Here is a 21,811-nt window from a genome sequence, read left to right on the forward strand (position 1 = left end):
ATCCGCGGCGCCTCCTAGTGGGTCAATGGCAAATCCTCTTGGTTCTCGCGAGAGCTCCCCCTCAGTGGGGATTATATAATGTCCCTTAGGTGGGGGTGGGGGTGCTGATGCCACCCTCCCTCAGAAAAAGTTAGGAGCAAACACAGGTGGGAGTAAGAGTTGTCTATGGGGGGGGGAAGGGTACTGTCCCCCACTGCCCCCCTTAGTTAGCTGGACAATGAGTCCTCTTATGCTAATGAGATACTTACGTCACTTCCGCTCTTTCTCGGCCGCCATTTTGGCTAGGGCAGGTTCGGGGACTCGCTCCGAGGCGCTTGTATTGTCTGCTGAGGGGAGACGCGGGATCAGCCCCCCCTCCCCCGCCCGTTGCTGCCGCCGCCTCCGCCGGCCCGGTCTCCCCTCCGCCGCCCGCCGGGATCCATGAACTGAACTCCCGCCCCCCCCGGCCGCCGCCATCTTGTGCCCCCTCCCCCTCCCGCGGGCAGCGCTAAGGGGGATTTTGGCGTCTCCTCAGACACAGCTCCCTCTCTCGGTCCCCGCTGCTGAGGAGTGAGAGGAGCGCGGCCGTCGCCGCCCGCCTGCCCGCGCCGGTGAAGCCGCCTCTCCCACACCCTCCGTCTCCTCCCTCCGCCCCTCCTTTGTCTGCACCGCTCGACGACGCTGCCGCCGCCGCCCGCGCGGGGACTGGAGGGAGCCGCTCGCGCCGCCGCCGCCGCCCGCCGCTCTGCTGCGCCCGCCGCGCCCCCCGGCAGCAGCCGCGGCCGCGGCGCGAGCCGGACCCCGCCGAGGCCGCCGAGCCGGAGCGCGACGAGGCCCCGGGCGCGCCCTCGCCGCCGCCAGCGCCGTGCCGCCGCCATCCGCCCGCCGCCGCCGCCCGGCCCCCGAGCACGCCGGCCCCGCGCGCGCCTCGAGGCCGAGTCAAGGTAAGCCCAGCGACCGCCGCGCGCGGACCCACGGCCGGCCCCGCGGGCGCATTATTGTTGAAACCGCCAGCCCTCCGGCCGCACACGCTCCTTTGCATACTCCGGTGCTGACGGAGCGCCCGCCCCGGCGCGGACCGCTACCCGGGCTCTTGCTCCGCGGTCCGGGCGCCTCCTCCTGCAGCCCGACCCCCCTTCCCCGCCCCGTGAGCCCGCGGAGGCCAGCAGCCGCCCTGGCCGCCGGAGCTTTTGCGGCTAGTGGCATCTCTCTCCACCCCGCCCCCAGCAAGAATCGAGCTTCTTCCATCCCTGGAACTACTCCCGCCCCCCGCCCAAAATGAGCCCCCCACGCACACCCCCAATCCCTGGGACGAGCCTTCTGCCAGGTCTACCCACCTTTAGTCGGGGGAGGGGGGGAATAGATTGGGGGGCGGGGAGCATGCATGGCACGGAGTGAAAGTCTTTGCCTCCCCTGTGCAATCCTTCCTCCCCAACAAGCCAGCTCCCCTCCTATCCTGACCACGGAGTCCTCCACCACCCCCTTTTCTCAATCGCAGCTGCCTGGTCAGCACGACCTCTTGCGAGCATTCTGAGCCCCAACTTTGCAGTAAGATGGTAAAAAATGGAAATCCAGAAAGCTGCGAAAGATTTTTTTCTTTTTTCTTTTTGTGTGTGTGTGTGCAATGAATGGGGAGTAGTTCTTTGAGCACCCTTTTATTCACCTCTTCTTTCCTCTGGGCTGCCTGCCTGCCTTCCCCTCCCCCCAAACCTGGATGCCTGTCTGCTGGAAAAGGCGCGATTGCTTCTCTTCCTCTTCTGCCCAAGACCAGGCGCTAAGGTCTAATAGTCTTTTCAGCCACACACATACCCACACTGAGTCTTCTTGATGTTCTTGCCTTCCCAATTCCTCTGGACAGTTCTTGCCATAACCCCATTTCTCAGACAAAGGCTTAGGAGGGAAAAGAACCAAACTGTTTCCTGTGTTTGCCATTTTGATGCTGTCCATCCCCACACACCCAATCTCTTTCCCTGATGCTTCTTGTGCCAGTGTCTTGAACCTTCAGAATGGGGAAAAAACAAAAACAAAAGAACTCCTGGGTAGCTTGATACAGTTTCCTTATAAATCCGCATTGTTGCTTCTGGTTTATGGCCTTGAAGAAAATACCAGCCCCCACCCAAAATGCACCGCAGCCAAGTCGGCTAAAGGCGATGAGTGTTGGAGTCAGTAGGGGGCGCATTCCCTGCACTGGGTAAGGCTGCAGAGGGGGGAAGGGCCCCAGAGCTAGAACAGGATGTGCTTCACAGCGCCTTCTACAGACCATGGGAAAATGGACCCAGCAAGACACACTCACACACTCTTAGTTGGTGAGCTGACAGCAACATGGTGAAGGATCAAGTGAGTCAAGAGCAGTGATTTTATTTCTTTTAAAGAATTTACCCTGCGTTTTAGAAGTTCTCTCTTTTTACTTTTTCAAAACTGTTGACCCTTAGACAACCCACATTTGTTCTTGAGGAATCATCTTGGCACATCCTTGGTACACAGAAAGCCCCTTCTCTGGAATTCTTCCACCTTAAGCTTTGAATGTGTCACCATATCTTCCCAAGGTCAGATGGTAAAGGGAAAAGTTTAAAACCTCAGAGTAACAGGTTTGGGGGAATTGCTGATTACTTCCCTTCTTCATGGCCCCAACCTTTTCAGCTCTTTGAGAGTTGAAAATCCTTGAGGGATGTTAGATTTTAGTGGGGTAGCAATTTTCATAAGTATGTAGATGGGTGTCATGATTTGCAAAGCCTTGTTGGTAAACATCAAGCCCATGTTGAGTTCTTCATTGTCAGACTCAACAGAGTTGATTGTAAAGTTTTCTTTCTTTCCAACTTTGGACTTGCGGTTGCTGTTCATTATCTCAGTAGCCAACCGCCTTTGCAAAAGTGTTGACACCAGTCTTCTGTGAGCACCCACTTTCATAGGGTGTGTTGATTTCTATAGATTTTACTCCTCTTGTTATTTCCATAGGTGTGAGATGCACAATGCGAAACCTAGGCCCCAGCTTTTGCACCATGATGCACAGGGTTGTACTTTTTGTACTGAACTGATAGGTGGCCTAGTGGTTATGCCCTGTACTACCATTTTGAGGATCTGGACTCCGTTCCTGCCTTGCTCTTTGGACCACATTGTCAATTCACACCGGTGGGTATATTCATTTTGGAGGGTGGGCACTGCAGCAACAGGGAAGCCAGAGACTTCTTCCTCCTTGGTCACCACCAAAGCCAGCACTTCCAAAATTTCAGCCTAGCCACATTCCTCAAGGAACGGGTTAGAGCTGGTTGCAGATGTGGGTTCTGAACAGAGAAATGACTTGTGCCTTGTTTAAGAGAAAATTTTGAAGTTGCTAATATTGTTTTAATCGTTTGTATTCTGCACTCTTGTGTATAAAATATGTTAAGTATTCAATTACTGCTGTTTTGATGACCCAATCTCAAGAGTTGCTAAGCATTTAGAAACCTTAAAGATTCTCTGATCAGAACAGGCCTTTCCATGAACAGGTACTTGCTACCAAAGATGGATAGTGGTTGTTGATACTTAAGGGTACTTTTAAGACTTTGTTGCAGGTATTTTATAAAGATACACCAAGATAAATTTATGGGAAAATGAACTGGTGTATTCTTTGATACATAACCAGTTGGTCCTTAGGGGAGAATTTGCATTGGACATTTGCTACCAAGTAACATTTTGGTGAGTGAAAAGGAGGCAGCTTGGTTCAGGTATTCCACTAGAGACTTAACTAATTGCTTTTACAATTTATTTAGTAATCAGAAGAATCAGATATATAATTTAAAGGGTATTGTAATCTTTAAATGCTTTTTAGTATTAAGTAGATATAATTTTGACTTGAATTTGTGTTTGATATAGAATTATACGACTTTTTAAATGAGTAATATGAATAGCATTTCTTTGAGGGTGTGTTGGAGGTGAAGTTTGTGAAGGTGCTTTCGTTTGATTTAGCAAATTATACGTAAGATATAATGTTAACCGATGTCCTTAGTGGTAATAGCCATTTTCCCCCTACGGGAAAACTTACTGTGAGCTCTTAAAAAGCATATATTCTGCACTTTTAAATGTTCCCTGATTTTGGCATTCCCTCTGCCCCCCACCAAAAAAAAAGAAAAGAAAAAAGGTCGAACAATTGGACTTGAAGGCTGGAATTTAGGTAAACTGTGAGGGTTCATTAAAAAGCCTCAATTAACTAGAGGGTGGGGTGGGTATTCTATTTAATTGAACTTTAAGTAGAAGTTCCTTCTTTGTCTTGGCCCTTGTTGAAAATTTCCTAACACTGCCTTATTAGAGGCTGCTATACTTCGAACTAACTAAATCTTTGCTTTTTGGCTCTTATAGTCTCTGTGTAGGAAATAGAGGAGATTGGGCTATGAATCTCTAAAGACCCTTGTTCCTGTTTATTCTGAAAGTCATTGATTTTAAACATATCCACTGTGAATTTGTTTTGCTTAAATTTCTCTTTTTTTCCTTAAACCAGAGTGCAGGAAAAGTTCTAATACTATTTATATTAAAAATAAAACGCCACCATGTTGAACAGACTAAGTGTCAAGTAAGTTCTTGATTATTGTTATTTTGATGACCCAGTCTCAAGAGTTGCTAAGCTTCTAAAAACCTTGAACATTCTCTGATCAGAACAAACCTTTCCATGAACATGTACTTGCTCCCAAATAATCAGTAGGCTTTTATCAAGTAAAAATGTATTTTTATTTTTATTATTAACATACATGCCTACATTTATTATTTATATTTGATTGCTGAAAGCATAATTATATTAGGTACATTATATATTAAAGTAACTGCTTATAAATTTTGGAAAATGTTAAAAATAATTTTTAGAATTGTGAAATGTTAAATATTTAGCAATCTGGTGGTTAATATATTTAAGGTGATGTACACGTTTTGTGACTTCACATTTAATTGTGAAAATTTCAGTTTAACAAGGAACATAGAGCTATTTTGTTATAAAGGAGCAAGTAGGGATCCCTACCTTAGGGGAAAAAAAGAAAAACTTCAGAATTTAAGTAGTATTTTTTCTTTTGAGAACCATGCATAAATAACAAATTGCATAAGTTGTAGTAGACCTTGATTTTGTTAATGGCTGGGTGGGTGTATACATAAAATACAGTTCACTTTTTTAGTGTTGAAATGACATTAAATACAAATAAAAGGTGCAAATATTGGCGATAATGTTTGGAAACAATACATTTGTGCAGAGAAAAAATCAAATGTCGGAGTTTTTTTACTCTGTTTAAATCTTAGATAAACTTTTTAAAAATGATGTGAAACTACAAAAGTTTTTTTGAAATTCTTATTAGAACCTAATTTGTAGTTTACATCAAGGTGCCCAGTACTGTTGTGTAATGAGCTACTTGTTCAACCTAGACTTCCAAAGGACTTTCACTTTTAAAGAATGTCATAAAGTCTGTTATGTCTTCCAGAAGGTAAAATATTTTCCACAAGAGTGTAACTTTCGTCTACTTGCCTAAGAGGCATGAACATTAAGAAAAATGTTGCTCACCTATGTAAATAATTTTAGTTAGATTCACAGAGCTTGATGTGTTATTAGCATCACATGAACTTACAAAATTTTTTCCTCCCCTAGTTTTGTGAGAACTTGTGGTATTAAGTCTGGAGCAAATGCCATGTTTGGCTGATGTGCATATACATTTTATGTTGTTAGTTTGGAAACTTGGCATTTGAAACTGGTATGAACCAAAGCCCCACACTAATTAACTGAATTGGTATCTTGAATGTAGAGGCTGTTTCTTGTTTACATGTTGGCACTTTCCACCTTGATCGTTGAGACACTTTATAAGAACAGCCACCCATGTTTTGCCCAGCATGAGTGGCCACAGTTCCATGTGACTGCATTTTTGTTGTTGTTGTTTGTTTGCCTGATCTTGTCCATTAGAAAGTGAGGAGAAGGATGCTCCCTCAGCCTCTTACGGTCTTAGTACCCCTTATACCTTTGTTTTGGTCATGACCTACCTTTGATATCTGCCAGTTTCGAGGTCGGCTTAAATGAGAATCCACATTCTGCCTCCCTGGAAAGAGAAGGCTCTCTACATATTAATAGGCCTCTTAGATTGGGATATATATATATCAACTTGATTATATGGGGATATGCGTGTATATATAGGAAGTCAAGGATAAAATGTGAGCCAACTATGTAAAGTGAGTTTTGATTTAGGGGTGCACATTTTTGTTCTAATACGTGTAAAATGCAAAATTCTTTTCACTGTTTCCGTGCTTGGTTCTCTCATCTCCATGTATGTGTTCCTGTCCTTTGCCTTTGGGACTTCTTTGAGATGCACTCACAGTCCTCTTTGGTTTTATTGATCCCTAGTTTAGTTCCAGGACAGCAGCGAGAGAAATCCTGATATCTCAAGAATTTTAGCAGTGTTCCAGAAATAAAGGTTTGGAAATTAAGAGAAGAGCATAAAAGACTTTGAATAGAATTACCAAGGGAAGGCTGCCCTGAACATATGCCACAGTTTAAGATTGAGTTATCATTCAAAAACATGCACGTGATCTGTAAGAGACTCCTGCATTGACCATCTCTTCGAATTAAAAATAAATCCCTCCACATCCTAATTTCTTTTCCAGTAAGGGTATAGATTTGTACTTGAGTCACTTAGCTTTGGGTTGTTTGTGTTTGTTACTTCTCATATGACTTGGTTGATGTCTTTAATAAGGATGAACTATAAGTGTACAGGCCCCCTTGCTGACCTTTATGGTATTATAATATTAATAATACTGGTGTCATTTTTCTAAGCACTTCATAAACCATTCTCAGTTCTCTCAGGACTGATTTCACAAGTAGGGAAATCAAGGCACTACCATGTGCAGTGATGAAGTGAGCCATGGAATATGTCTGGGCTGGTTCCCAGGTCTGTGTTTGGAACACAGGCTTTTATAGGGCCCCTGTGAGCTGTTTGGCTAATGAAGACCCACATGAGTGCTTCATAACTTCTTAGTGATGTTTTGTGCTTGGATGTTAGCTAACAGCCAAGGATCCCAAGTGGGCTCCGCAGTTAAAGCAGTTAGCTTCACTAGCTTCTTTACCAGTGAATTGTGCTGGTGGTAGTTAGTTGAAGTAGCAACTGTATAAGGTTTGAAGTTGCCTGTATAAGGATCTAAAAAGAAAGTTTGTTTATGGTCCATTGCTTTTCCCAGTGTTTTGGTTTAGGGCAGTCTTGTTCCTTCTCTCCTCTGAGCAGTTATTTTTGCTTAGACAGATAATTGCTGGCTTTTGCCCTCTGCCTTTTCTTTTTCTGAACCCTCTATGCTCCATTTAAGAGCTTGTGCAACCTGTGCTTCTCTTGAAAATCTGTAAGGCTTTCCTTTTCTGATGGGAGCTGGCAACAATTGAGGACCTATATGAGTGGTCTCTTGAAACTTGATATATCTGAAGAAACTTCTATCTAGTGGAAATGTGGTGGAATTTATTAAATGTACGTTTAAGTCAACAATTAGAATTCTTGCTCTTGTGAAAGATATGAACTGAGACTGGGTGTGTCCTAATGCAGGGAGTGCTTAGAATCCTGGTTTGAGATCAGAAAAATATAAATAAAACTTCTGTGGAAAGTAAGGATTGAGCCATCAAGTGGCAAAACCTGCTCTAAGAATAATGCTTTCGCTTAAGCCTTGACTCTAGGAGATAGCTTAGAAAAACGTGAGAAGGTGATTCAAATAAATTATATATTTTGTTGCTCAAGAATGGTGAGAAAAATATATTTCCCATTACTATGGGAAAATTATTTTGAGTAGTTTTGAGACAGCATGGAACACTTATTAAGGGATTGAAAATAACCTACTTTTTGTCTTAGGCCATTTAGATGAAGACCAGTAGCATGCTTCTGGAATGATTATAAATGGACATATCTGGATGTTCTCTTAGGCCTGCTCGTTAATTGATTTCCCTTTTTCACACTTCTCTTAAGCCAGGTTGTTCACCTGTATTGACAGCAAGCAGCACTAAGCCTATGGAGTTCTTATGTAGGCAGCATGGTGTTGGAATCACTCCCACAGTATGTCTTGCTGGAATGCCTATTTAAAATGGAGTAAATTGGGAAATGCTTCCCATCTCACAGTCTCCCTGAAGCTAGATTGGGATGTTAGAGATGCTCTCAATCCTTTTTGTCCTTTTTTAAGTAGTGAGGTATCTTTCCCCCTTTCAAATAAAATTTTATGTGAACTCTAGTATATAAAACTGATTAAAGGGGCAGCTTTCACATTGTCCCTTAAATGTCAACTTCCCCTCCATCTGTATATATCTCTTACAGTCTCTCAGCACACTCTGAGAAGTACACCCTGAAAACCGTTGGTTCCATTAGTGTTCTAGAAGTTCTGGTGGTCACAGCTAGGGTTCTTGTCTGAAATCTAAATACTCAAAAGCAACAGGATAAGCAGCAGCCATAATAACAGTTCCTAGTTGTAGGCACTAGTTTTTTAGTCTGAAAGCCTTAAAAGAGGAGTAACCCAAATTTTATATTATATAAATATATATATATTTAATGAGCAGACTCTAGGTCACACCTTTATATTTCTAAGTCACCTAGGTTTATTTTGGGTACTTGCGAATGTTCTATTGCATAACCGTTATAAGTGCCACAGAGCTTGTAAAGTTAGTATGCTAACTCTAACATGAATGGCTCACAAATACATAAAAAACACTCTTACGTGTAAGTATAAATGCACATTGTCATGTGTACAGGAACAGATGTGTGGCAACCACATCTGATTCTCAGGAATAATGATAGTCTGTGCTTTTTAAGAGATTATATCCTGGTATGAACTCATAGATTTCAGAGTGATTGCTCCAGTATCTGACCTGGTTTAAGGTAATAATAATAATAACTGCTTTAAGTATTAATTGGCATCATCTTATTTAATCCTTCTGACATTTGAACAGTAGAATGGTGTTATACTGGTTATACCATAGGAAACAGACCTCCAGAAGTAAAGTAAGATTTTTAGAGTCACAAAGCTAGTAAGTGGCAGAGCAAGGATTTAAACACAGATCTGTCCAGCTCTAGAGCTGTATTCTTTCTTACTACATTGTACCATCTTTTCTAGCAGGGGAAAGCTTTACTGTACTATGTCACCCTACTTATTATAGAAGTTTAAAGTTATGAGGGAAAAAATCTTTACACGTGGCTGAGAGGTAACCTAAATATTTGTTCATGAAACCAGTGTAGTCCTACTGGAAAACACAAATTTTGATGTTGGCTATAGGCTTTATACTTAAACTTTTTCTCCCCGTCCTTGTGCTGTCATTTCAGTATCTTGTTACCTTATACCTAAAGTTCTGGCTATTTTGCAGATGTTTCAGATTGAGTAGGTAGGTCTGGAATGGGTGTGAGCTCCCTCAGGTGATTGTCACAATGGCTAGGTCTGGTATCCACTCTTCTACTTAATCTACTTACTCCAGACCTTTTTTAATGGGACCTGCCAAACACAACCAGATTAATTCTCTCAAAGCGCCATTAAAATTGTATCACTTCTCTACTCCAGTAACTGCAGCATCTCCTCAGTGCCTGCTAGACATGGCAGCAGGCTCTAGCTTCACACTCAAGGCCTCCATTCTATCCCCATCCTGCCTTTCCAGCCTTGTCATTTATTACTACTCAGAAGCTTGACACAGCAGCCATTCTGACTCTCTGCAGTAGTTCCTAAAACTCCTTGCTTTTCCACCTCTGGAAGTGTGCCAGTGAGACTTTTTTTTTGCAGTGAGTGCAGATTCTCCAACCTAACATAGTGGCCGCAGCTCAACAGCTACTTCCGCCCTCTCCTGACTGCCCCTGCTGAGAATGAACTGTCCCTCTTACAAAGCCTCAGAGCATCTAGTTTGTGACACATCTGACATATTGCATCTTTTCCTGTATATATTTATGGGGTGTCATCTCTATAAGACCTTTGTAGGCAGGGACTGTTCATTCATTCTACACTTACTGAGTGCCTGCTATGTGCCAGCCAATGAAGAACGTGTTAGAGAATATAGCAGGGGAAAAAAACCAGTAAGGGTCCTTGTAATGGACATTCTTTGCCTTGAATAGTGAGATGGCATCCTTGTCCTCCTGCATATTTTAAGAGTTCTATTTAGCCTATCAGTTGAGATAAGGACAATCTGCGCCGAAAAATGATTCATAGTGATTCTAATTTAAAGACATAAATATCTCTTTACCAGTTGTATGAATTATACTTTCAGGTCATATTTTACTAAATCTCTTGAGATCACCTGTGATGAGCATTTAAAATAAATTAAAACTTTTAAGTCACAGAGTCATTGTAATTTTGGTGATTGATAACGTGGTGAACCAGGCTTTTTATTTCCCATTAGATTCTTGGTTTGTTATTAATGAGCCACACCAATATGAAAGAAAATAAAACTTGCGTAAAGGACTAAAATTAAATTTTTCCTCTTTCTGTTACCTTTGAAAAGGCTTCCTGTTTTATTTTTCCTGGGACCTCTCCCCTTTTACAGTTCTATCCTGTAACTGTTTGAAAGAAACTTAAGGTGATTTGAAAATTTAATACATGGAAATTCTGTGAAAATCATTTCTGTACTGCTGCTTCATGCTCTAGAATCATTTCAGTTTTGCAAAATTAAAAATAATTGAATTCATTAAAGTAACTCTAGCTGGATTAAACTATTAATTAAGGCAGAGTGAATTTGGGCCTTTGACGTTGACAAAAGTGATATATTCCTCTGTTCCTGGCCTCTTGGAGTGGAGCAGATTTGCCAGGAAGGTGAATTCTCTACTAAGATTTTTTTTTTTTTTTTAAGTGCTTAACAGTTTGGGGGCTGTTGATATATTACCATAGAGTCACTCGTTTAAAATTGTCCAAAATGGTCTGGAAATTTGTAAAGGCCTTCAAAGTTGTTCTGTTACATCCAGGACTTGCTCTAGAGGATCTATCCTGTTCAAAGGAATCTTAAACAGTCTTAACAGATGCTTAATATTCATAGTTTTGGCAAAGAGACCCATCAGTGATAAATGTCTCTGATTTTGAACCCAGATTGCCCTGCTGATAAAATTACAAGCAGCCTTATCTGGTTCCATATTCACTACTCTTGTCTTATGTTTTCTAGTAGCCACTTTTTTTTCTAACTTTATTTTTAATTGTGGTAAAATATACATAACATAAAATTAATTTATCATGTTAACCAACCACTTTTAAGTATACAGTTCTGTGACATTAAGTATATTCACACTGTTGTGCAGCAGTTACCACTATCCATCTCCAGAACTTTCTTCATCTTGCAGAACAGAAACACTCTCCCCATTAAACAGTAAATCCCCATTCTCCCCTCCCCACCAGCCCTTGGCAACCACCCTTCTACTTTCTGTCTCTATGAATTTCACTACTTTAAGTATCTCGTATGAGTGTAATCATGTAATATTTGTCTTTTTGTGACTGGTTTATTTTGCTTAGCATAGTATCTTTGAGGTTTATCCATGTTTTCAGTAGCTATGTTTTTAAAAATAAAATTAATTTTAATTTTTAATCCAATATATCCAAAGTATTGTCATTTTAACATGTAGTCTATTTTTGGAAGGGTATTTATGAGATATTTTGCATTTTTATCATACTAAGTCTTGGAAATCCCAAGTATATTTTATGCTTAAAAGCATATCTCAGATGGGAAAAAAAAAAAAGCATATCTCAGATGGGCAAAGAAGATGTATAAATGGCCCAAAAGCACATGAAAAGATGCTCAACATCACTAGTCATTAGGGAAATGCTAACTAAAACTACAATGAAAATATATCTCACACTCATTAAGATGGTTACTGTTAAAAAAAAAAAAGTGTTGGTGAGGGTGTGAAGAAACTGGAACTGTACACCGTTGGGAGTGTAAATGGTAGAACCACAGAATTACCATGTGATCCAGCAGCAGTGTCTTGAAGAGATACTTGTACACCCATGGTCATAGCAGTATTATTCACAATAGCTGAAGGCGGAACAAGTGTCCAACAGGTGACTGGATAAATGTGATACATACATAGCATGGAATATTATTCAGCCGTACAAGGAAGGGAAATCTGACATGATGCTCCAACTGGATAAACCTTGAAGGCATTGCTAGGTAAAATAAGTAGTCACAAAAGGACAGATACTTTGATTCCACTTATGTGAAGTACTTAGAGTAGTCAGAATCATAGAGGCAAAACGGAGTGGTGGTTGCCAGGTGCAGATGGGTGGGGAGAAATGGGGAGTTACTGTTTAATGGAGATAAAGTTTCAGTTTTGCAAGGTGAAAAGAGTTGTGGAGATGGATGGCGGTGAGGGTAGCACAATAAAAGGTTAAAGCACCTCAATTCAGTTCAGACTAGCCACATTTTAAGGGCCTAATAGCCATTTGTGGCTAGTATCTGCCGTATTGGAAAGCATAGTTCCTAAAAATGAATTTATAAAATTTTCAAGCAACGTTGGTTTTCTTGCTGCTTGAGTAAATACTGAAATACATCTATTCCTTTTGTTGTTTGAGAAAAATTATGCATGCATAAAATCTGGAAGGATAAGTATACCCCAGTATTTACTATTGTCTTTGGGTAAAATTATTTGTGTTCTTTGCCTTATCTACATCTTGTAATCTTATACTAGGCCTAATTGCTTTTTTTTTTTTAACAGCTTAAGATATCTTTCGTATACCATACAATTCACCCATTTAAAGTGTATAATTCAATGTTTTCTAATATATTCAGGGTTGTGCACCTATCACCACAATTAATTTTAGAATATTTTCTTCACAAAGAACCCAGTACCCCTTGGCAATCACCCTCTATTCCCCCCGCCTATTTCCACCAGCCCTAGGCAACTTTAATCTCCTTTCTGTCTCTGAGATTTGCCTATTCTAGATATTTCATATAAATGGAATCATACAATAAGTAGCCTTTTGTGACTGACTTTTTTCACTTGGCATAATATTTTCAGGGTTCATCATGTTGGAGCATATATCGGTATTTCACTCCTTTTTATGGCTGAATCATATCCCATTGTATCAATACCATGTTTTACTTAACCATTTATTAGTTGATGGAGATTTGGGTTGATTTTCCTTCTCGGATATTATGAAGACTGCTGAGAACATACGTGTACAAGCTTTTGTGTGGGCATATGTTTTCATTTCTCAATTGCTTTTGTAACAAGAATGAACGGAATTTGGCAGGGGAAAGGAGACTAAGAGGTAGTTAGTTGAGAGCCGACTAGTCTCCTGCCTACCCCTGCCCTTTAGAAAAGGAAAAAAGATGACGAAAGCCTCTGCTTTTCCCAAGCAATTTTCAGAAGACTGTGCTTTGAGTATTGATAATGGATAACTGGTCCATTATCAATAGGAGAGACAGGATATATTTGGTTTTTGAAAAGGTATTGTTTTATTGAAGGATTCTAAAATTGTGGTTTTCATTTTGCAAGATATTACCATTACAGGGACTTCCCTGGCCGTCCAGTGGTTAAGACTCCTTGCTTCTGCTACAGGGGGCATGGGTTTGATCCCTGGTTGGGGAACTAAGATCCCACATACCCGCACGGTGTAGCAAAAAAATTTAAAAAAAAAATTTTTTTTTTAATTAAAAAAAATATATATATATTACCATTACAGTTTGGATAGAAAGATATCCGTCAGATGTGACCATCTAGTGACTGTTGGCATCCACGGTGATGTTAAAAGCGCTTTAGGGCAAGTGGTCTCAGAGCTGAGTTCATGTTTCACTTCTTTGGATGTGATGGGACCATCTGACCTGAGATATGTGTGTGTATTCTTTTTTTTTTTCTTCCGGTACGCGGGCCTCTCATTGCTGTGGCCTCCCCCGCTGCAGAGCACAGGCTCCGGACGCGCAGGCTCAGCGGCCATGGCCCACGGGCCCAGCCGCTCCACGGCATGCGGGATCCTCCCGGTCCGGGGCACAAACCCGTGTCCCCTGCATCGGCAGGCGGACCCCCAATCACTGTGCCACCAGGGAAGCCCTGTGTGTGTATTCTTAATCTCCGTATCTCCACTTGAGCTGGTTTGGCTGAATTATTTATGGTTATTTCAACCTTGGGTATTAAAGTTCTGGCACTTTCAGATGTGTGTATATAACATGCTGTTGTTTACTTTTAATTAATGTCAGAGATCAGAGCTTCATCTGCATGGGTAATGGGAAGAACACTGCATTCTAGGTCTGAAGATGACCTTGAGACCCAGCTCTGTCATTGACATGCTCATCACCCTTAAGCCAGTTGCTTCACCTCAGTTGCTAATCTGTAAAATGAGAAGAGTTTAGATTAGGCAAAACCCTAGGTTCTTTTCAGTGATTCAAAGTGCTGCTTTTTCATAACTGATTTTAGTTGGAATATGAATCTCAATCTCTTGTCTTCTAAGGCGTGTACTTTGTTCTTCATTTTGGAATTAGAATGTTCATGCCCCTTCAATTGAGAAGATACTTAAAGACTGTTGATAGTTCTTTCTCTTCTAATCAGACATGGATTCAGAATAGCATATCTTTCTCATCAGCTAAACCAGCTAATGCTGAAAAAGGCAGCACATATGCAAAAAAAAAAAAAAAAAGGATTGACTGTAGTTATATGTGTAAAGTGGCTGCCACCAACACAAATGCACCTTTTAGGAGCATTAATTTAAAAATAATATCCAGAATTAGAGAAGTGTTGTCCCACTTGACCTGATTATGTCACATCTGGAATAACAGTTTATTCAGGGCACCACAGAGATTGACCAACTGGAGTCTGTTCATTGGAGACTGGCGTAGGCGATAACAGAAGGAATGGTGAAAAGAACTGAGCATGGTTAACTTGGAGAAGGGGAAGTCTTGAGAGGGAAGGAGGAAGTGTCTTAAAAACTTGAGAGGCTGTTAGGTGGCTATGTAATTAGACGTCTGTAGCTGAACTGAGAGTTGTGGGCAGGTTACAGAGCATTGTAAAGAGTAAACTTGTGAACAGAGCTGTCCAGTGTGGGACAAGATGCCTGGTGGGGTTTGTGCTTCCCTCACAAAGTAATCAGGCAGAGAGTCTCTTAGAGCAGGGTTGTTTGTGGAAAGGATTCACACATTGTTCATAGAAAGTGGCCAAAAGTATTACTGTGATAAAACATTTTTGTACAGGATGCTGTATTTAGATGAATACACTCATTTTGCCTTGCGTAAATATAGTCTACCTACCAAAGAAATAGTTACGAAAACTTTTTTCTTTTTCTTTTACATCTTTATTGGAGTATATTGCTTTACAATGGTATGTTAGTTTCTGCTTTATAACAAAGTGAATCAGTGATACATATGTTCCCATATCTCTTCCCTCTTGCCTCTCCCTCCCTCCCACCCTCCGTATCCCACCCTACGAAAACTTAATTTTAAGGAATTTAATAATTGATTTGGTTAAACACTTGAAGAAAACCTTTTTTTTCTGAAGTGGAGGCAGTTTTATATTTGACACTTACTCAGTTAATTGGGTTTCTTTTATTACCAAACTGAAAGAATAGTAAAAAATTAATGCAGTTAGTAGTTAAGAACAGAAGAAAAATTAGTTACATTTCCTGCCTGCTTCTTATCTTTATTAACAGTGTTCTAATATGATTATCCTAAGCAACATAATTGATGTTCATTATTTAAATTTAGCTTTTGGTGCAAGTATGTCTTCATTGGCAAAGTAGTTTCTCTTTCTAATCCTTCTCGGCTTTCCAAATACTCCCTTTTTTAGCCTCAACACTACTGAACATTTTCTGGTGAGATGGAAGAGAGGGAAGACTAAAACTTTGCTTTTTTACCTCTGTCATGCTGCACAGTTTTATCTGCTAATCCAGAAGAGCATTCTGCCCCTGGATGGTCAGACAGTTCCTTGTTTCGTGGTATTTGGGATTGAGGAAGAGAGGAAAAGGAGGAGACCGAGCTGCCTTTATGTGAAGAGCCGAGCCTGTGGCATCCAGAAGGTCTTTTGCCAAACCTTATAGGAAATTGAAAGATAAGCTGCTTCTGTTCAGGACTGTGTTTTAGAAAAAGATTGAGTAGGGTGATTGCTTCCAGACTGAATGTAGGCTCTAGGGTCTCGATGTGTTCACTCATCGGAGGGTGGTTCTAGAAAGACTTTACAAGGTTCATTTTTTTTCAAATACAAATATTACATAAAGCTTTTTACATCTGGTTTAATTTAAATGTAGGGCTAGTGACATCCTGAAAAGCAAATAAGGTGTCTGTGTTCACCACTTTGGATCCCAGAATAGTCAGGAAAGATAAACACTTGCTGGTTATAAAAAGAAAGTGTTTTACAGTGACCACACTTTTTTTTTACTCAGTGAGTGATATTGACAGGTATTAAATATGTTGTTGAGGGGGTAGCAGGAGGAGAAAACAGCAGAAATATGGGAATGATTTTTTTCCTTCTGCCTAAATAGTTTTTAACTTAATGGGTTCAAAATCCACAGAGATATCACAGATTTTTTTAAGTGCCATCATGGGTAGCAATGAAGTAACTGATGCTTTGATTCTCTTCGTGAGAATCTTCTTAAAATGCCTGTGTCTCTTAGAAAATAGCATAACTTAATATTTTTAGTTAGATCAGTGGTTTATAGAAACTTCAAATATCTGACTCTTAAACCCCAGTGTGGATTATATAAATATGTGCACCAGCATTAAGTGGAGTATTGTTTTAAGGATTTAGGATCTGAATTTCTTACATATTAATTTGGGTTGATGATGTACCAAAAATGAAATTGTTTATATTGTAGTAGTTTGAAAGTCTTCCTAATTTATTAACTTAGAAAATATTGCTGCCTTTTTTCTTCACTAGTAATGGCATCATTTCCAGCCTTTGATTCCCCCCCGCCCCCTACCAAAAAGGTATTTCCAGAGAGGCTGTATCTTTCTTCACAGCTTTAATGTAGAAATGTTTAAAAAAACAACAGAGTATAAACTACGTTCTAATCCTTAGGCTTACTGTGGGCTTCCTATAACCATATTCTGATCAAACTGTAATTTAGGGGAGATTTTCAGTGAACTGTTGGAATTCTGCTGTAGCCATCAAACGTCATGCTTTGGTTGACTGTCCGCTAGGTCCAGATTCTACATTTCAGTAGTCTGCCACCTTGGCATAAATTTGTATTATGAGCTTAGTTTAGACAAGTAACTATTTCAAGGAGATACTTGGAAACGGAGAACTTTTCCTTCTTCCTCTTTCCATCAACCTGACCCCCTCCCTCCACTTTTTATCTTTTTTATATTTCAACTAAGATTTCTTTAAAAACAAGGATTTCACCCCTTTTAAGGTCAGGTGGGGTGGTGGAAACCACTGGTTTAGTCTAAGTAACTTGTGTTTAGGTTTTAGCAGGAAGAAGTGTCTATCCTGGTCTAGCTCTCAGTACAGTGTTAGAAATGTTTTTTTCTATGAAAATTCTAGATTTGCATTCACAGTATAACTGATGCAGTAGTTGTCATTCTGGTATATGTTCAAATTTCAGTTCCCAAATATTAGAAAGTAGCAGGGTTATGCCTGCAGGTGATGGAAACTAGGACACACCATCATATTTACTGGCATGTTAAATTAGCACCATATGTTCTTATTAGGAACTTGAAACATACAAGAATGCACGTAAAAATATGAAGAATTTGTATACTGGAAAATGCCACGCTAGATCCATACTTGGAGTCGTTTAAAATATAATCTGTAGAAGTTTGATTTGGAGGCTTTTTTTTTTTCTCCTGGCTTGATTATCTGTGCCTAGTCAAAGGTTTAAGATTGGGTTTTATGGGGGTTATTTTTGTTGTTTTGTTTTTACTTTCTGATGGCACAGTTATAAATACTTCTGCCCCTAAAAACAGGGACTAAATGATGCCATCCTTGATATGGTGGCTTTGCAGAGGAACTGTGATACACAGACAAGCCCCATTGACTATTGGTACATTAGGTCCTGCAAATCTTGCCTTAAGCCTGCTAAACTAGTCCTCTCATCTGTTGGGTTCCCCTCCATCTTCCTGACCCAGATGAGCCTGAGTACAGCCCCTGACTAGATCCAAGCCTTTTGGCAGAGCTCTGGTTTCATAAATGATTATAATTACGTTTCTCAGTTAATGACCTCTTTGCCTAAATGAAGTTCACAGTCATTGATGTTGTATCATCATCCTTGTACAGTCCTCTTATACAGAGTTGGCCTGTAGATATTTCCTCGTGAGATAGGTTCTCTCGGCCTTTATTTACCCTCTTTGTACTTGGTGTAAAGGAGTACTTTTGCTTTTCGTATTTGGTGAGAAAAGAGGTACATGTATTTGATCAGTCTTACGTATTGTTATAATTTATATGGTTTTAAGTCATCATGGCTACAGATCTCAGATTTTCATTTCAGCCATCTGACTCTTGCTTTCTGAGGAAGGAATTGCTTTCTGAGTGGGAATTTGGCCGGGATTATTGGTAAAACTTTAATGTTTTGGCCCTAATTAGTAGGTGTGGGTATAATTTGCAGATTGATAAGGAGTGTGGCTGAATTATTCAACAGTGAATTTAAATCATTCTCAAAAATAAATAATTTAAGTCTAGTTCATCATATGCTTAACCAAAAGTTACTTAACTTCAGTTAATAAATCGCAGACGTTAACTCCATTATTAATGGGTTTGAGCTTTCCCCAAAATCTTTTAGAATTTACAAAATGTTTTACTCTTTCCATACAGTGTTTTTGATTAATGAAACGATGGGCCAACGCCTCTTTCAGAATAACTGTATCTCCCTGACAAATTCCTATTCTTCCTATTAGTCCCAGTTCACAAGAATAATTATTTTGCATAAAATTCCCCATCTTCCCTTACTTATTCACTTCACTTCTTCTCTGTCCCACTACCCAGTGGGTCTACCAGAACTTTTGGTTGCAAGTAACATGAACCAAAACTTAAGCAAAATTGATCATGTGTTTTTGTTCTTGTTCATGAAAAGTTTGGGGGAGGGATGGTTCAAGGGGGCTATCTTTCAGGCACAGCTAGATTGAGGACCTTAAGCAGTATCAACAGGAGTGTTTCCCTTTCTGTGCTTTTCGCATCGTCACTGTCCGCCCTGTTTGGGGCACATGTCCAGGTTTGTACTAACCAGTGTCTGCAGAGATAGAACACTAATTGGTTAACCTGTGTCGTATGCACGGTGGAGGAAGGGCCTCTTAACTGACAGCACCTCCACTGCGGCAGGAGTGGCTCCAAGAGGAAGTTGGGCAGGGAGAAGCAAGCATCTTTATACTCCAGTGACCCAGTGCCTGCTGTATACCCCAGAAGCGATGGACTGTTGAAGGGGAAGAGCTGTGTCCTGTTCAGCTTTCTGTTTCTAGCACATTAATGGGCAGGGTGCTCCAAAAATGATTGATGAACAGTGGTTTCGTTCTATTAATTTGGATGTTTTTCCCTTTTTTATGCCATGAGCTGAGAAATTTATGGTTTGGCTGAAGGGAGCTCTCCTTGGTATTGGGAAATGGTGCTGACCTCGTCAAAATGGCCATCCTGATAGCCAGGGAGGCTCAAGAGAAAGGTTTAGCCACTGGGGACAAATGTGGAAAGTAATCCCACCCTTCTGCATTCCTTTCAATGCCCATCTCTAGACAGTTTTTGACATTATTGTAAGACATCTTCCTCCCTAAGAGTAAGGATTGTAAGAATTTGTTTTCATCTTTTCCTATTCAAAAGTGAGGAACACCCCTTAATCTCAGGCAGTCAACTTCCTATTTACTCTGTCCTTACCCCTCAGTTAACAGAGTAAATAGAAAGGTATGGGCCCCAAGAATCAGATAGATAACATCAATGAACCCTGAAGGCAGCTGTTGATTTGAAGTTGTTTTTTAACAGCAGGTGATGGGCTGAAAAACAACAACAACAACAACATAGGGCCCTTGAGTTCTTTTTCTTATCACCCATGATTCTAACACTAACTGGTAAGAATTTGTTGGAGACTTTCTTACAAGGAACGTTTGGCTTGTTACAGGCATAGAAAAGCTTAAGAAATAGACACAGGAAATGGAGGATGGGAGTAGGAGGGAGCCTTCTTTGCTTATTATATTCCTATACTACATACCTGCTTTATATACTGAGAGAAGTGTTTTATTTAATAAGCGAAAAACCAGAAGAATCTCTAAGTGCTTTTGAGGATGCCAACACATATGAATGTGTTATTCTAGCTCCAGATGGACAAAATCTTGGAAATGGCCTCCGCAGAGGGTACCTCCATCTGGGGAAAGGGGCAGATGATAGAATTCCCAAGGTCATTAGAAATGTCAGAAATCTGCTTATGAAGACAGTTATAACCTTAACTCAGAATATTCTACATTTTTCAATGTAAACTTTTTCTCTCTTTTTTTTTTCTTGGCCGCACTGCACGGCATGCGGGATCTTAGTTCCCCAACGAGGGATCGAACCCGCACCCCCCTGCAGCAGAAACGTGGATTCTTAACTACTGGACTGCCAGGGAAGTCCTGATGTAAACTTTAACTTGGATTCCTCCTAGCTAATCATAGAACAAATAACGTTTTTGTAGCATTTTCCAATAAGCAATGTAACTTTTATTTATAAACCTGTTTAATTCAACTCAAATAAGTAAACTTAAGATTTATTCTATTGCTGAAATATCACTGTCTATAAATAAGTTTTTTGTAACTAAGCTCCCTTAGAGCATATTCTTACTTTTTCAGAACCGTAGGTGGATAAATTGGGTACAACGAAGCAGCGAGGTGCTTCACTTGGAGGTCTTGAAACAACTTTGTTAGCTGTGGGTGGGCACTTAGAACACCTGGTATTTTCCATAGGAAACTGGGTTTTCCTTTAGCCTGAGCTGCAGTTTGGCTCCCTAGGATGTTTTCTGTAGGGCTGGGGGGGGAGGGGCGGCATTTCCAAATCTGTGTGTGTGTGTTTTGCTGTGCTTATCCAGGAGGCAGGGAAAGCCAGAAAGGGCTGCCTCTGGGGTACGTCTGTGCTCTGAAGTGAAACAGGATTCACATGGGATGTTCCAGAAGAACTGGATTTTGGCCCGTGGAGAGTTGATAAAATGAATGGAGAAACAAAATGTCTCTTTTCAGAATTGGGTGTTTATGGACATTCATTTTGATGCCTGGTCTCTTCAGAATTAGCCTGTAACACTTCCTGTATTTCTGGAACACTTTTCTTGTATTTCTGAAACATTTTTCTATCAGGTGGTTCTCTCTAAATGACCTAGTTTGTGCGAACCTAGATTTTTCTTTTTAATCAGTTTATTAAGCAACTGATTTTTTTTTAAACCATCAAAAAGATGGTTCAGAACAATTTAGGAATAAAATTTCCACAAGGAATAATGGATTTGGCCTTGAACGCACACTAATTTGTATCAGAACTGACTTCTAAGTCTGTTAGCTAAATGATACACAGATTATTAGATGGCAGAGTGCAGAGGATACCATAGTCATGCTTCATAACTAGGAGTTCCATCCTGAGGGTGTGTTTTGCAGTGAACTGCATTCATCTTTTGGCCTCAGGTATACGAAGTTCTGGTAACATATTGAGATTTAGAATTTCTAGAAGTTGCTGGGACATTTTGGTAGGCTTCATTTTTTTTCCCATTTTTCATAGTTAATATTGATGTTTGGATTTGAATAATAAGTGAGGTAACATGATATCTTATTACATGTGTATTAGTTGACTTTATGATTGTGGTTTACAGATGGTAGTGGTATTATAGAGTGACAGCCTTGATTAATTAGAAAACCAGATTTTCATGTATTGAATACTAAATTTTAAATCCAGATGCATTGGCTTTTGTTTCTGCCTGTTTTTGATTTTTAGAACTACTTTATATCTTGCAAAATTTATTTGGATTATTAAGTCGATGATTAGTTTTTACACTATTT

The 21,811-nt window shown here is 40.4% G+C and overlaps 1 protein-coding gene across 5 annotated transcripts in view; it reads left to right on the plus strand.

Annotated features, from left to right (window-relative positions):
* Positions 1–830: 830 nt before the first annotated feature.
* ADNP (activity dependent neuroprotector homeobox) overlaps positions 831–21,811 on the plus strand; it is a 30,141-nt gene continuing 9,160 nt past the window's right edge. The window contains exons 1-2 of one of the 5 annotated variants that reach the window (XM_060033401.1): positions 831–923; positions 2,935–4,525. The gene's annotated coding sequence lies outside the window, so the exon portion shown is untranslated. Of the gene's footprint in view, positions 924–1,926; positions 4,526–14,558; positions 15,904–21,811 lie in introns of those variants that run through there. The other 4 variants (XM_060033403.1, XM_060033404.1, XM_060033402.1 and 1 more) reach the window with 4 other exon arrangements.

Source organism: Delphinus delphis, chromosome 15, assembly GCF_949987515.2.
Source record: "Delphinus delphis chromosome 15, mDelDel1.2, whole genome shotgun sequence".
Lineage (NCBI taxonomy): Eukaryota > Metazoa > Chordata > Mammalia > Artiodactyla > Delphinidae > Delphinus > Delphinus delphis.